The sequence below is a fragment of the Panthera tigris genome, chromosome B3 (genome assembly GCF_018350195.1).
Source record: "Panthera tigris isolate Pti1 chromosome B3, P.tigris_Pti1_mat1.1, whole genome shotgun sequence".
NCBI classification, from domain to species: Eukaryota; Metazoa; Chordata; class Mammalia; order Carnivora; family Felidae; genus Panthera; species Panthera tigris.
The window spans coordinates 111,529,703-111,546,096 of NC_056665.1; the positions used below are offsets into that span (position 1 = coordinate 111,529,703).

The 16,394-nt window shown below is 42.9% G+C and overlaps 2 long non-coding RNA genes across 2 annotated transcripts in view; both read right to left on the minus strand.

Annotated features, from left to right (window-relative positions):
* Positions 1–1,364: 1,364 nt before the first annotated feature.
* Positions 1,365–7,690, minus strand: LOC122239634. Its single transcript, XR_006218929.1, has 4 exons — positions 7,577–7,690; positions 4,150–4,337; positions 3,706–3,794; positions 1,365–1,772 (listed from the first exon to the last, which is right to left on the minus strand). It is a non-coding gene; the product is annotated as an uncharacterized LOC122239634 (long non-coding RNA).
* Positions 7,691–10,704: 3,014 nt separating this feature from the next.
* The window catches only part of LOC122239635, a 31,511-nt gene continuing 25,821 nt past the window's right edge, over positions 10,705–16,394 (minus strand). The window contains exons 2-4 of the long non-coding RNA XR_006218930.1: positions 15,408–15,536; positions 15,105–15,258; positions 10,705–10,818 (exon numbers count right to left, since the gene is read on the minus strand). This is a non-coding gene — a long non-coding RNA (uncharacterized LOC122239635). The remainder of the gene's footprint in view (positions 10,819–15,104; positions 15,259–15,407; positions 15,537–16,394) is intronic.

Below are 16,394 nucleotides of genomic sequence, written 5' to 3' on the forward strand. Positions count from 1 at the left end.
ATTTCAAATGAGTGAGATATATGAGAGAAGTGTATACACACACACACACACACACACATATACACATATGTACACACACACATACACACACACACACACAATGAAACTTAAAATATCATAAGAAATTGTAAAAAGATTTTTATGTGGCATCTATATGGCAAAGGATTTTTTAAACATAAAAATAATAGAAGTTCAAATAGATTTGACTAAATAAAAATTTAAAACACTGTATATATTTAAAAAAATCATTGTCAATATTCAAAGACAAACTATGAAAAAATTCTTATCAAACGAGGAAAGCAAATGACAGTGGATCAGTTTTTAAGTCTCCCAGAATTCCCACACAAAGATGAAGCGGCTAGAGAGCAAAAAATTAAAAAGCCATGGACAACGCTTCCAACAAGTCCAAGCGACAAGGTATCCCCAGAAACCCCAAAACACAAGTAGGCAGGGCACGTCACCAGTAGCTTCAAGATTTGCAAGGTACTAGCAGGTGTATCAGAGGAAGCTGAAGGAGGGAGGGGAAGCTGACAGAAGTACAGACAATTTGAGAACAGCAGCTGAATCTAGAAAGGAGTTTGCCCAATCCAATAGCGGTGAGTGAAAGGGGGTCTGGGATGAGGCCTTGAGGGGCCCCGGAGCAGTCTTTACACTGCCTACTCTCGAGAGTGACCACTCGGAGCTCTCCCCTGGGAGAATTGTCAATAATTATATATGTTGTGGCAATTTTTGTATTGTTATTCTGATAATGTTGTGTGTGTGAGATGGGCTAAAGCAAATGAGTACTTATGGAATGTTCTACCATCTCCTACATCCTTGAGAACCAGGATTTTGGCATGGAGCAAAGGAGATACACATGTACTACAGAGGAGGTTAAGTAAGTGAAAATCTTACAGCCCTGAAATTGAATTGGAAGGATGAATACGAACTCATGAGGTGTGTGCATGCAGAATATGATATACGTGGTCCTAAGAATGATCGCCGTGTGCAAAACCATTCCATAAAAGCCACAAGGCTTATGGCAGAAATGAGAATAAAGGCACAACACTCAAACACTTCATCGGTGACATTTTTTTAAGGGTAGACATTTAGCAAAGATGGTGGCGCAATTCTATACATGTTAAATGGGTAAGAAATACATAAAGAGGACAATAAATATGGCACTTTGCCTTGAACAAGACCTGAGGGTTGCTTGTGGAAGGGGGCATCAGAAGGGTGTGGCTTGTTGGTTATTGTGAAGCAGTGGGAAGGAGGCTTAGTTGAAACTGGGTAGAAAGTTGGAATACCTGCTGTGTGTGGGCGGCTGGCTCTTTATCCTCTGTTGGGCATTGGTGCTGAGATCTTTTGTAGCCTTAAATCCTGGGTCATGTTTTTCTGCCTTTGAGATGGAGGCTGTTTGAGCATTGCATTTATAATAGATACCTGTTTCATCACCATCGAGAATGTGACCCGATGCTCAGCTTCTTCAGGTAGCTTCTGTGTCGCTGCTGGAAATTCTTTTGCTGCTTTCTAGTCTGTACTTGTGGCTTCACCTGACAGCTGAAAATTCTGGAGACTGGAGATATTCCAAACCACCAAACCAGCCACTCATCGCAGCAAAAGATGCCACTTCTGCAGGATTTGGCAATTTGGGTTTAAGGCCTTTGTGTATAGCTGTGCTTTCTGTCTGTCTGTTGGAAAGATTAGTCCTGATTGTTTTTTCACTGTTTCATGTATTCTTAAGCAGCTTGGATCAGCTGGGTGCAGTTTTCTGCCTTCACCCAATATTTCTCCTGTATGAAACCACCCATAGCCAAACACAAAATTTGTGTTAGGCTCAAATTGTTCCTTAATATACCAATCATATTTGAACAAGTTTACATTTTCAAAACAAGCATTATAGCAGAACTGACTGTACATAGATATGCCCCCCCACCCATTAATTCCTTAGGTCTGTCCACTGAAAGGACTAAAAACAGTGATTAATATTGTAGCAAATTAGCAATGAGCATCACTGGCACCATATCCCAGTCTAAGAAATCAGGGCTTCTTGGAGGAAGGGCTGGTTTTGGGTCTGGGGCAAGTCTATAACCTGAACCTCATCATCCTGAATAGCAGGAAAGCTATCAAAGACTACTGGCACCATACCCAAAGGTTTCAGGAGCCAACTGAAGAAACTCCCACTTGCCAAAGATGGCAAGTTTGTATTTCAATAGGATAATAATTGCAAAAATATATTTGAATCCATCAAATATGTTTAAAGCCATAGTTTCTAGTGATTTTTTCTAGTGAAAAAAATTTAATTGATCGCTATTGAAGGATGAGAAGAATTTACTCATTATCTGGAAAACTGATACATAAAGACAAAGAATCAAGCATTTGGCTTGCCTTTGTGAATGATACCACTGGGTAACCAAATTGTAGATGAGAGGAAACATCTCTTTGTGGAAGTATCCAACAATAAATGAAAAAAAGAAATGATAGAACATCACCATTTTGCCACCCCAGTGAATGAGTGGATCCAGGCATTAGCCATCAACAGCTGCTAATATCACAAAAAGGGGACATGCAGACACGATGTGCCTCCTGATGAAAACCACACCACCATCTATAATCTTGCCAAAGGGATCAAACTTAAGCCTAATCAAGCCTTTGGATCCTGTTACTAATTTGCAGGAAATACAGTCTCATTGGAACATATTAAACTGTTCCTTGAATATGCAATCAGCTAAATCCAGACTGTGGGAAACTTGACAGGTTAAAAGGCTCAGGATCTCAAACAGAAAATTTATAAAAAATAAGAGGGAGTTTGTGGAATTTGTAGGTTAAAAATGATTTTAAAGACCTACCACAGTTTTAGAAATTGGCAGGGCTAAATTATAGTGTTTTAAGGGATGCACTTTTTAGTGAGAAAGCTATCAGGAAACACAAGGAAGTGGTTGCTGGAAGAATCAGGAGAGTCAGTAATTAAGCTAAGCTAGAGAAAATAACAGAAACTGTTCCCTGTGCAGCTGGGGGTATGGATTGAGCCTCATGTTCAGTATATGTCTCTATGGCTGTGTTTTCCCTAATCAGCCTTGTCTCAGATGGTGCATAGGTTTGCCTCTCTAGCTGGATTGGTGTCCCCTGTGGTAGCAGCCATGGGGCTTCCCACCCAACAGGGCCTGAGTGGTCCTCTCCAGGATGAGCCTTTGCCATCCTCCTGTGGTCTGAGACAGTTTCCTGGGAGGAGCAGAGCCACCACTTGATCCTCAGATCTCCTCTCTAAGGTTGCAAATTCAGCCTTTGCTTTTTTCCTCCCTCCATCCAGGAAAACAGAAAGCAAACACAAATGCTGGGCCTGTCTGAACCATTCTCCTCACCATCCTTGCAAGAGCCCATGAGTCCTATTTGGCTGTTTCAGGATAAGCCAATTATATCATGACTGTTAATCAGAGTAATGAAGGGAGAAGGAAACTGAGAAAAAGGAAGGAGGGAAGGAACACAGCAGAGGCAGTCATGGAAGACTATGAGTGCTGCCCCCCTCCCTGCTCTGATGTTTTATTCAAGCTATTTGCAAACGAGCCAGTGGAAACAGCATTAACAATAAATGAGGTGCAGGAGGCTGTGGAGAGGAGGGAGGGAGGTTTGAGTGCAGCTCCTCACCAGCCAGGCTCAGGGACACCCTGTATTACCCACCAATATGGGCCCTTCTTCCTTCTCAGGTGGCTTTACCTGTTCACCCACCTGTACGCAGGCCTTCTGAAGAGAGTTATGTCCCATTTAGCAAATAATATGAAGAAGTTCAGAGATTTTTCTAGCACACAAGAGCCAACCTAAAAGGCAAAGCCAATATGTCATTGCCTTGAGGGCGGGAAACCTTTACTCTCGGTCTCAGCATAGCATTGAAGTTGTCACAGCCCAAAGGATCTGTTCAGTAATTGCTCCACTTGATTAAAGCAGCTAATACTTGATTTGTGCTTTACAATTAACCCAGCACTTTGGCATGCATTGTCAAGTGTTTCTGTAATAACCCTGTAAAGTAGTGGTACGACCACTTGTATAAATAAAGAAACTGAGCAAGGTTCCTCAGGGCCCCAAAACCCCCACTTTAAAGGATTCAGGTGTTTTCATCATCCTTTCCCTCGGGAAGATTTCCATGAGCTCAAATCCTCCCATCTCCTAACTTACCTAGACTTGTGTAATCCCTTCCTTCTTTCCAACAAATGTGTACCGAGCATCTCTGTGGGCCAGGCGTTGAGCAGGCAGGGAAAAGGAGGTCCCAATGGCTGAACAGTCCTGCTGTTTTATTCTATAGGCTCTTAGGCTACCCATCTTCCTCTTGATATGGATTCTGATTCTACTATGATTAGTACGTCCTGTTAAAAAAAATAACAATAGCCATCATTCATTATGTACTAAGAGCCAAGCACTGTGGTAAACAGTTTACAAATTCTATTTCATTTAAACATGTAAGCCCAGAGCTCCTGCTTTTAAATGAAATGCTATAACACATAATCTTCTCTTCCAAAGGAGAAAATTTTACTTTTCCATATTAACTCCCTAACCTTGTATAGTCTCAGTGAGACCCACCTCCCAGTAGAGAGACACTATCCATCTGTCTGACCTGGAAGCATGATTCTTCCACTGCAGACATACCCCATTTCATTGTGCTTTGCTTTATTGTGCTTCATAGATATTGTGGGGGTTTTTGTTTTGTTTTGTTTTGTTTTGTTTTTATCAATTGAAGGCTTGCAGCAATCCTGCATCAAGCAAGTTTATCGGCACCATTTTCTTTTTCTTTTTTTTTTTTTTTACTAATTATGTATTTATTTCTCATCTCTATTAGAGAAACTTTACACTCATGATGTTTTTACCAGCATATTACCAATATTACTATTTCTGGCTTATGATGGCCACATGTCTTTTTTGTTGTTGTTGTTTTTTTAAATGTTTATTTATTTATTTATTTATTTATTTTAATTAATTTATTTTTTTAATATATGAAATTTACTGTCAAATTGGTTTCCATACAACACCCAGTGTTCATCCCAAAAGGTTATCGGCACCATTTTCTAACAGCATTTGTCACTCTGTGTCTCTGTGTCACATTTTGGTAATTCTCACATTTCAAACTTTTCATTATTATTATATTTGTTATATATATGTATATCTATATCTGTCTATATCTATATATATATTTGTTCAGTAAGAATCACTTATTGAAAGCTCAGATGATGGTTAGCATTTTTTAGCAAAATATTTTTAATTGAGGTATATACATTATTTTTCTAGACAATGTTGTTGCACAGCTTTAATGGACTACAGTATAGTGTAAATATAACTTTTATATGCACTGGGAAACCAAAAAGTCCATTTAATTCACTTTATTGAAATATTTGCTTTATAGTGGTGGCCTGGAACCAAACCTGTGATATATCCCAGGTGTGTCTGTATATCTTTTACACCATATTTCCTCTTCACACCCATCAGCACTCTGAGTAAGGGGCTTTTCAGAAAAGGAGGATAAAGGAAGGCCAAGTTTCCTTCTGGGATAAAAGCCTCCCTTGGCATGCAGACATTGGATTCCTGTTGGCTAGACCAATGAGACCTTGGAAACTTCAGTTAGAATGAGGTAGCCCCTCTTTCTAAGGTCATCCAAAACATCCCCTATATTCCAAGAAGGCATAAAGGGAGGAAGAGATCTCTATCAAAGAGGACCAAGGCTCAAGAAAGTGATGGCTTACCTGAGCCTTGCTTCTGAGGATGTGGTCCTCACTGTGGCAGCCTGGGCACCAAGCTCCAGTCCAACCTACTCAATCTGAGTCTAGGCTTCAACAACCACATCATTGGAATACACATGAAAATTTGCATATGAGGGGAGACAGTGTAGTGTGGCACAGTGGTTCCCAAGGTGTGGTCCCCACAGACCAACAGCATTGGCCTCACCTGGAAACTTGTTAGAAATGCAGATTCTTGGGCACCACCCTAGACTAACTGAATCAGAAATTTTGACAGTGGGGTCCAGCTATCTGTGTTTACTATGCCTTCCAAGTAATCCTGATGCATGCTCAAGTTTGAGAACCATTGGTTTAGACAATTCCCTCATCCAGCCCTGGCTCCTTTCCTTCTTATACATCACTTAGGCTGCAATCTTGGCTGACACTTGGGGAATGGAAGGAAAGGCTTGTGTGCTTGGTTTTCCCTTTGCCATTTTATTACCCTAGGGATGGTTCTGAAAACTCAAACTTCTGAACAAAACCTTTTTTGCTTGTACTTTAATCCATCATTTGCATTGCCAATAATGTGGGAGGAAAGAAGATCCTGGATACCAACTGGCTTTTAAGTGCTTTATTGTATCTGCTCAGAAGCAGGCTTGGAAGTGGAAGGCTCAGGTTTCCCAGGCCAAGAATAAGTGAGGCCTTGAGGTCACAAGGAAGAGGGGCTCTTATGGTCACAGGCTGGGGGTGTGTATGGGCATGGACACAACAACACTGGCACAAGACAGAGCCAGATTGGGGGAGTGTCTACAGACTGAAGAGGCAAGAGGATATGAATATCCCCCAAGTCAGAGAATTGCTGGCTGTCAGAGAACAATCTAGTTTACCCCCTAACTCTGATTGGTACCTTGTCTACATCTCTCCAGACCCTGGACCTACATTTCTTTGGTCTGGGGAGGTGCTGACACCACTAGCTGATATTAAAGGAAAGAGCATGATAACATCCATTAATTTTTTTCAGCAAGTCTTGTTTCAGATTGCCCCATGTGCCAGGCACAATGCCAAGTAAACAAAGACAGACACCATTCCCAGTTTCACAAGATGTACATTCTAGTGGAGGAAACGGGCACCTATCTCTCAGTTAAGTTTATAATTACAGCCTGTGAGCATGGCAGGGGAGTGTGTAACAGGGACCTGCCAAGTCTCAGGTAAGGGAAGGCTTCCCTGGGGATGGGACTGTTTGAGGCAGGGTCTAAAGGTGTTTACTAGGCAAAGGTCAGTGTTGTGGTGGTGAGGTCAGTACAGGCAAAGGCACAGGACATAAGCCGAAATGGAACATGGCAAGTTTGAGGCTCAGAAAGAAGACCCAAGGAAGGGACCCAGACCATGGCAGAGGGAGGCATGGTATCAGATGACACAGGAGGGACCCTGCAGGCTCTGTAGCTTGGCAGGTTTATAAAGCTTTTCGTCTTTATCCTCAAAGCAATGGGGAGTCTTTGAAGGATTTCAAGCAGAAAGGTATCAGGGACAGAATCACAAGTCATAACCCTCACTCTGGCTGTGCCATGGAGAGGGGAGAGCAGATGGCAGGAGGGTACACCAGTTATGAAGCCAGTAGAGTGGTCCAGGGGGTTCTGCTGAGTGCTGGTGGTGGGAGTGAGGAGAACACAGAGTACAGAGACGTAGATGAAATACACAGTCCTTGGGCATGGATAGCGCATGTGGTCAGAGCCCGAAAAAGCATCAAGGGTGTCTCTTAGGTCACTAGATAAGGGCTGCATGTGGTGTGGGAACTGGATTGGGAATGAGGTAGAGTGGATCAGCTACAACTGTAGAAGTGATGTGCCCAGAAAGGACAAGTGATATAACTGGAACAGTCTTCAGTGAATAAAACTCACCTAGTGTTTAATTAAAGCAGGTGTCCAAACTTCTCTCAGGTATTCTTGGTGATCTCATGTATTGATCAGGGTCCCTTCCTCCTAATGGGATCTCTGGGCTTTGTTCACTCATGCCTCTGCTGCAGGTGGAAGGAGAAGAGAAGGGATGGGGTGGGGCACCAGGTCACTTTGTCATGTGTATCTGGTGGAGAGATGGGCACCTATCTACTTGCAGTGCCTGTTTATTGTGACTATTTAGCTTACAGAACAGCAATCCGCTCCCTGAAGGGGAGAGTTGCCTAGAAATGCAATAATTTACATCTGTGGCAACTTTCTACAGCCATCTCTCAATGAATTAGTCAAACCATCAAGGCATCAAAATTGGTTCTTGTGATCCTTTCATCTTCCAGGTTGTTTGCCTTTAAAGTTTAAAATGGAATTGAAGAGCATTTATAGCAATGAGACATTTCTGTGACCCTAGGGGAAGGGGTCTTTGATAACTAAACACTAGAGAATTACAGAAAATGAACCCAGCTATTGAGGGGTTTTTTAGACAGGTTTGAAATAACTTGTACTGGCTCTTGGAAAAGCGTGTGGGCAGCAGGCACCACTGGGCTTGGAGATTGTGTGTGCATATGATAAAATTTTAATTGTACATTTGATCTGTTTCAGAATGAAGACTCCAGATAGATTTAGGTTTCTGCATTAGTCTGGATTGGGTTGGGGCAGGGATCAAACAGTACACTCAGAAGAGATGACTAAAGAGAAGTTAATAAAGGACTAAAGGAGACCAACCCAGGATTAGGGAAGCACCCAGGCTATCTGGAAAGCTCTAACACCCTAAGGCATGAGAGGGGAAGAAGAGAGAGTGGTTAGTTTTTCCTATAGCTGTAAGACTACCCTGAGTCTGCAGAGAAATGAAGCTGCTGCCAGCCACAGCCCAGCAGGCAGGGAGCCTGGGGAATAAATCCATAAACCTCTCTTCTTGCAGGTGCTTCTCATCAGTTCATCCAAATCAGAAACCAATGAACAAGGAACTGAGACTCAGTTTGCACAGGCAGTCTCCCCGGGCACAAGGCAGGGCCAGAAAGGTGGAGAATGGATGAGCAGGGACAACAGAGACAGCCCAGCACTGTCTCTGTGAGCTGAGAGGCTGAGTCAGATTTGCAAATTTGTATGGTTCAATACATTTATCAAAATCTATGAATTTCACCACCAAAGCTCTTCTGGGTTCATGATGATATAGTTAATCCCACCTTGGATGGTATTAAACCAAGAAACAACAGAAAACACCTGCTAGCCCAGGATGTGCCTGGGGTGAGGTGGGGTGGGAACTGTACTGAATAGCACTGCCTGTTGTTTCCTCAGTTTCCCCTCTGAAGAAGACAGGGCTTGCATTATTGATGGAATCAAAAGGATAAGTTTGGGGATTGCATGTTTCCATCCTGCTTGCTGTTTGTCCAGTAAATCACATTTCCTCTGTAGAGCTTGAGATTTCATCTCAAGTGTGTGGGCCAGACATAAGCAGACATCAAAGCTGCCCTTGGAGAAAACCCTCTGTGATCCTGGCTAACTTTGATCAGTTCTTCCCCAAATGCAGTCATAACACACAGACTATACCAGGACACTTTTCCCTGGGCCCTGTTTTATTTCCCACCATGTAGCACACTTGCAACAGACTTTGCTCCTCATCTTTTCCCTGACTAGACATATTTTCTCTTCACTGGCACTTGCTAATTTTAGAGCAGTTAAAATGTTCCCTTTGGTGAGTCAGGGAACCCTTGAGGGTCCCAATATAGGGAGGCACACTCGCTCAGACACTGTCCTCTGCTGGAAACTGTTGGGATTGCTCAAGTCTTCAGTGAGGATTGTGTGACAGTTCTGCGATGTCAGGGTCTAAACCTCCCACCTGGGTTGGGCAGCTACACCTGCTATGTAGGTAATACCTTACATACCTAGAATATTCTCATGAAGAACCTAGATGCAAAGAAATATTTTAATATGATGCAGGAAGATGTTTTTCATGACTCGGTATAGAAAAGAAAACAAGGTACAAAAACACATGAAAGACTGAAAAATTTGACTACCTCAAAAATAAGAACTTCTGTATGACAGAAGACCGCATAAACAAAATTAAAGAAAAAAAGGAGAAAATACTTACAGCAAAGGATCAGTATCCAGAATATATAAAGAACATCTACAGATCAAATAAAAACAAAATAATCCAATAAAAATATTCTAAAGATATAAAATTCTAATTCACAGAAATATAAATGCAAAATATAAGTGTAAAATTTATGAAATAAAAAAGTAAAATATAAATAAAAAGGAAATATGAATGTCTCCAAAATGTGTGACCAAAATGCTCCATATTGGTAATTAGAAAAATGGAAATTCAAACATGAGGGATTTTTTTTTTCTTACCTACTAAATTGGAAAAAGTTAAAAAGGAAAAAAAATTTTTCCATGCTGTATCAGTGGGATTGTAAGCTGGTATGATCATTTTGCAGAGTAATTTGGCAGTATCTATTAAAGTGAAAAACGTTCAAGGTGCCTGGGTGGCTCAGTGGATTAAGTGTCCAACTTCAGCTCATGTCATGATCTCACGGGTTCGTGAGTTCCAGCCCAGCATCTGGCTCTCTGCTGTCAGCGCAGAGATCACTTCAGACCCTCTGTGTCCCTCTCTCTCTGTCCCTCCTGCACTCGCACTCTCTCTCTGTCTCTCTCAAAAATAAATAAACATTTTTTTAAAGTTAAAAATGTTCGTACACTATGAGTCAGTGATTCAGCTTCTCCATATCTCCCCCAGAAAAACAATTATCCACGTACTCAGAATGCAGGTCCAAGAATTTTGTGGCAACTTTGTTTGCAATAGCAACAAGTCAGAAATAACTTAAATGACCATCAAAATGGGATTGGCTAAATAAAGTGTAGTTCATCCATACCACACACACACATACACACACACACCTGTATAGCAGTTTTTAAAAAATGTACTACATGTACTGACATGGAAGGATCTTCAAGACCTATTGTGGTGTGAATAAAAATCAAGCTGTAATATGACACTTAATATGATAACATATATAAACACACTCATGCACATTAAATGATATTATATTTTTTTCTATGGGTATAGATACCACAGGTGGTTCGATGCATGGTAAGTGTATAGAAGATGACACATCAAACTGATGGCGTGAGTCTTTCCTGGGGTGGTGGTGAGGGCTGGACATGGTGTTCAAAGAAGACATCAGCCTGACCTGTAAAGTTTAAGGTTTTTAAAAAGAGAATATATTTCTGTAATACTTGTATAATTAAAATTAATAAAATCTATTCTTATACTAAAAAGAAGAAAACCTTTCTTAATCTTTATTCATAAAACTCCTGGAAGAGCCAGGGAATCTGAGCTATAAGCAAAATGGTGCCTTGGGTGATTTGTCAGGAAACCTGCTAAGTGGAAGGCACTGTGGTTGTCATGGAGATGGCTATCCTCACCACAAACCATCCTATGCTCTAGCCACATGTCAGCGTCTCCCATTCAGTGTCATGCTTTTAAATCTCGGTTTAAAAACTCAACTGTAATAATGCAATCCCTATCACTTACTGAAGGTGTTTGACATTAAAATGTAACATCTTATTTAATCCTTTATCTTCTCCCTCTCTCTGTCTCTCTGTCTTACTCCAGCTGAGGTTATGTACCTTTAGAGATGTTAAATAGCCTGTCCCAGGTCTGCTGACCAATATGTGGTAGAGTCTGTCCTAACCCCAGGGGCTATACTTTCAGTCATGTAAACTGTGTTACAAAGTCACAAACATCTTTGTAGTTTTGTTAAATTCAGAATATCAACTTCCTGTCAGGAGTTTTCCTGGGTTTCCCTGCCACTTAAGTCATGGCCACCTGCTGCATTGCTTTGTGACAAAATGACAGCTGGTTCATTCTGGGAGAAAAATCTACCATAGCATGAGGTGTTATTCAAGCCAACGCAACGAAGAAGCTCAAAGACAACTACATACTAAAGGAATTACTAAGAGATTAGGAGTAATCCTCAATTGCAAGACTACGTCAAATATGTTTTAAGTTAATTTTAGGAACAAAACTAATCAATATTAGCAGAGGTTAAAGTGTGACAATAATGTAAGCCTTGCAAGATTCTCCTAGGATACAATGTGCTCCCTCCTCTAAATTCTGGAAATTTTTTTATATCAAAATTAAAGGTTTTCCAGTGCTTCCAGGCCTGCTCTCACAGCTGAACCATTCCTGTCAGGCAAAGAACACAACTGAACAACATCCAAGGTTACAGAGGCGTGTCTCTGGCCAGAGGTCCCCACAGCAGGCACCCTGCTGGAGATCTCCTTTGGAGAGGAGGCAGGCTTTTGCTGTGGAGAGAAGGGCTTTTGAGAGATGTTTTGGGAATAACTTCTGAGTGGAGGGGACAGTGGGTTTACAACCAGAGCTGTGATTCCTTCTCTTCCGATTTAAAAAAAATAAATAAATTAATCTCTATTTGGATTCTTGCTTGAGAACAGGTGTGTCTATGAATAATACATAGATGGGCAGGCCACACACAGATCTGAAGGCCCAGAAGCCTGAAAGTAAATGAGACCCAGAGTGTGAAGATTACACAGTAGATTTTAAGTAGCATCACGTAAGCAAGGAAAAACCTGGGAAAGCACAAAACACACTCTGCAAATAATAAGCACATCTAAGCCCCTGGCTATGTACGCAAGCACATCTCCTCTCAGATAGTGGTAATTGCAAGTCGCTAGGTTCCCATTTGAGGAGAGGGGAGATAAATCAAGAAATGCAATCTAAAAAAAGATTGAAGCATTAGGGTTTTAATGAACGATGTTTCAGGGCAGAGAATTAAGGACATTTAAATCTTCCTTTCTGGGTTAGAACTCCTTCCTGCTCCTTAAGCTCAGCAGGGACTGGCATAAGAGGAAAAATGGTTGGGGCAGCAGATGCAGGGTGGGGTGGGTGGCTGCAGAATTCCTGGGTCCATTCCAAGATTACACTCCTGGCCTCTGACAGCTTACCTCTGACTGGTCTGCCCACCGAGGCCAAGATGTGTGGTTTTCATTTGTTAAACATGACATAATGCCTTGACATCATATGGATTAGGGAGATTAAACTCCGGCAAAGCCTTGTGATACGGGATTTCTAACCAGCAGGGTCTCAGTCTAGAGCTCTCTGGGAGAAACAGGAAGAAGATCTTGAAAAATGTGCCCTCGGCCGGCCTGAAGAACATGAGGAAGGATCTCCAACTCTTTGATTTAGTCCTTTGAAGACCCACAGTGTTTCCAGATAAAAAGGAAGCCTTGAACATCACTGAGACTCCTCTTCTTTCCAGTAAGGAAGTACTGCTGGCCAAGAAGGGTAGTTTGAGATCTCAACAGCTTTAATGTGCATGCTTGCATGCGTGCACGTGCGCGCGTGCGCGCGCACACACACACACACACACACACACACACACACACACACACACACACAGTACATATGCTTCTTATCAGCTCTGTTGTGCAAAGACTTTTCGTAGGTAAAGGATTTGGGTTTTTATCTTGCCCAAATCCTTTCAGGTATTGTCTTGAGGTAGGACAAGTTCCTTTAACCTTGCCTCATTTGAAAATGTAAGAAGAGAAATATTATCCCCTGTCCACCCTGAGCCCATACGTAAAATGACCCCACATTTATGAGCAGAAGATATTTGGAGCTATAGCACAAAGCAGATTAATATGGAACTGAAAACAGACAGATCCCTTAAAAGTCTGCCCACAGTGCAGAATTGGTAATAGATGAACCTCTTTCCCATTACAGTAACAATACCACAAGGCAGGATTTGTTTGCAAGAGAATAGATTGGCAAACAAGCTGGGACTAGAAGGTGGCTCCCATCTTGCTCTCCAGCCTGAGCAGGGCTGAAGAGGAAGAGGAAACCAAGGTGGTGGCAGGCTCCCACAGGAAGCAGAACAAGGGGCTGCACAGAACACCCCAGCCTGTTCTCTCTCTCCTGATGGCTGGCCTTACAGGTGGAACCCCCCCCCCCCACCCCGCCGGGTCATTCATGGTTAGAGCCAAGGAGGGTTGGGTTGGGTTGGGTTGGCAGGTAGCTTGCCCTTTATTCTCCCCCTGATGGAATCATTTGTCATGGTGACAGAGGCATTGGAGTGGAGGGATAAAGGGCACACTGACATCTGCAACCCAACTTTGTATTCTGGTTCCACTGTGTATGAGCTGTGTGACCTTAGACAAGGCAGAATACAGTGTGGCCAGAAGGCAGATGAGAGGAGGTGAGTGGTAGGAAGGAGCCCTAGAAAGGGCTGCAGAGCCTTAGGTACCAGAGATGGGGTGGCAGCTTTATTCTGGGGCACATACCATGGGTCCTTCCTGGGAAACCCTCACTCTGGTTCCCAAGCCCCAGCTTGCCCATCTTTGTGAGTCACTTTCTAATACCTCTTTCCTGACTCTTCTCCCGGCCCTCCCACACACCCATTTAGCACTGCCTGAGGCAAGCCACCCGGTCACACAGACCTTTAATAGCGAGTGAAACAGTAGCAGGTGTCAGAGGTGAGAGAGGAAAAAAAATCTCAATCCCCACTGGAGGGCGAAGATCATTTTCTTTCTGCATTTCCATTTAAAGGGAGAAGTGAAAAGCATGAAATCACATGCCAACAGGAAGAGAGAGTTTAAACCAGAATAACCTTGACAGGAGCAGACACCAGCAGCTTCCAAGTCACAGTTGCCAAAACTGAACTCCTGGGGAGGAATGGAACATGCACGCAGGGAAACACAGGCAGAAGTCACCCAGCCTTCCAACCTAGGTGCCAACTCTCTACCCACTGGCCTGCTGGACCTTTCTACTTGGATGTGCCTCAGGCACTTAGGCTCACCCTGCCCCACACTCATCCTGTCATCTGTCTTCCAAATCTGCTCCTCCTTTGGGTCTCTTGTCACATGATGACTCCTACCCAAGCCAGAAGTCCAGGGGTCTCCCAGAACTGTTCTCTCCCTATTCCTCCTGCCTTCCTGAACCACCACCAGCTAATCAGCATCTCAGCCCAGCTAGTTCTGTCTCTGTCTCCTTCATGCACATGGCCTCTGTCTGGCTCCATCATCTCGCATGGACTCTGAGGCAGCCTCCTGCCAACCCCCATGCCACGCTTTCTCTGATCTAGCCTCTATTTTTCTCCCAAGACGACCTACCCCCTGAAATGCAAATCAAATGATGGAACTTCCCTTCCTAAATTCCTTGAGTGGTTTTCCTTTGCTATCAGGATAAATTCTAAACTCAGGCTAGTGTACCAGGCATTGCAAGCTTTGCCCCTATCTAGTGGTCCAACTTTATCTGCTTGTCTACTTACCCACCCCCAACTCCATTCTCAACTCTTTCCCTCAGTGTTCCAGGCCCTTTCACACATTATGGCTCTTTGCCTTGTCTTCCTGACGAATTCTTGCCTGTCTCTCCAGATTCCGTGCAGGTGTCTCCCCGTGGACCCTTCCCCCCATCACCTCACGCATGTCCTCTATCACACCAGTGGTTCTCAGGCACCTTTCTGCCTCCCCGACCAGTTCCCTGAGAGCAGGAACTCCATCTTGTTCATCTTTAGATCCTCAGGCCCAGGACAGAACTTGACACAAAAGCCTGAACAGGGGTCCACGGAAGGTGTGAGCCTGTGAATTGCTCCTTCTTGGGCAGAGACACACTGTGGAGAGAGACCAGGGACAACTCAGGGCACATAGTGGGCCTAGAATCTTGCCTGGACAAGTCCTGGGCCTCTAGGGCAAGTGGGAAAATTGAGTGCAGACACCAAAGTCCATCAGAATAACAGATGAAACATAAAAATACCAATACCTTGTCCCCATGGTGTCACAGGAGAGAAATCGTTGCCTGCTCCTGGGATTAGAGAGACGCCGATCTTGCATTTTGTCCTATTCTGCAGGAGGATTCTAAAGTGGATTCAGGCCCATCCAACTTCAGAATCTGTAAGAACCAGGACAGAAGGACATCTGAAACACCACTGCTTCACCACTCTATATACACAGGAGGCTGAAAGATGACTTCGCTCACTTTTCTTTTGAGATAAAATTCACAACATAAAAATTACCATTTTAACCATTTTTAAAGTATATAATTTAGTGACTTTTATGACATTCACAATGTTGTGTAACCATCACCACTGTCCACTTCCAAGATATGTCCATTACCCCCAAGGAAACCCCTACCCATTACGTCGTCACTCCCCATTCATCCCGTCCCAACCCTTGGCGGCCGCTAACCTACTTACCGTCTGTAGATTCACCTGTTCTGACCATTTCATAGAAATGCAGTAACATAATATGTGGTCTTTTGTGTCTGGCTTCATTCACTTTGCGTGGTGCTTTGCTGGCCGTCCATCTTAAAGCGTGCGTTAGCACCTCCTTCTAGTTTTATGGCTGAATGATATCCTTTTGTACGACGATCCGATTTGTTTATCCATTCATCAGTCAATGGACGTTAGGTCGCTACCACTTTTTAGCAATTACGAATATTTGGCTGCTATGAAATTTGTGTACAAGTCTTTGTGTGAACATATGGTTTCGCTTCTCTTGGGTATATAGCTGGGAGTGAAATTGCTTCATCAAATGTTTAACATTTTTTGAGGAACTGCCAATATGCTTTCCTCAGCAACTGCACTAAATTTTACAATCCCACCAGCAATGTCTAAGGGTTCCAATTCACTCACTTTCTGAAATCTTAGCTATCTAAGCCAGAAGTCCAGGGGTCTTAACTCCTCATATTGGTATCTTCCTTATAGACCTTCCAGAAATACAACCAATTGGATAGCGACAGAGTCCAAAT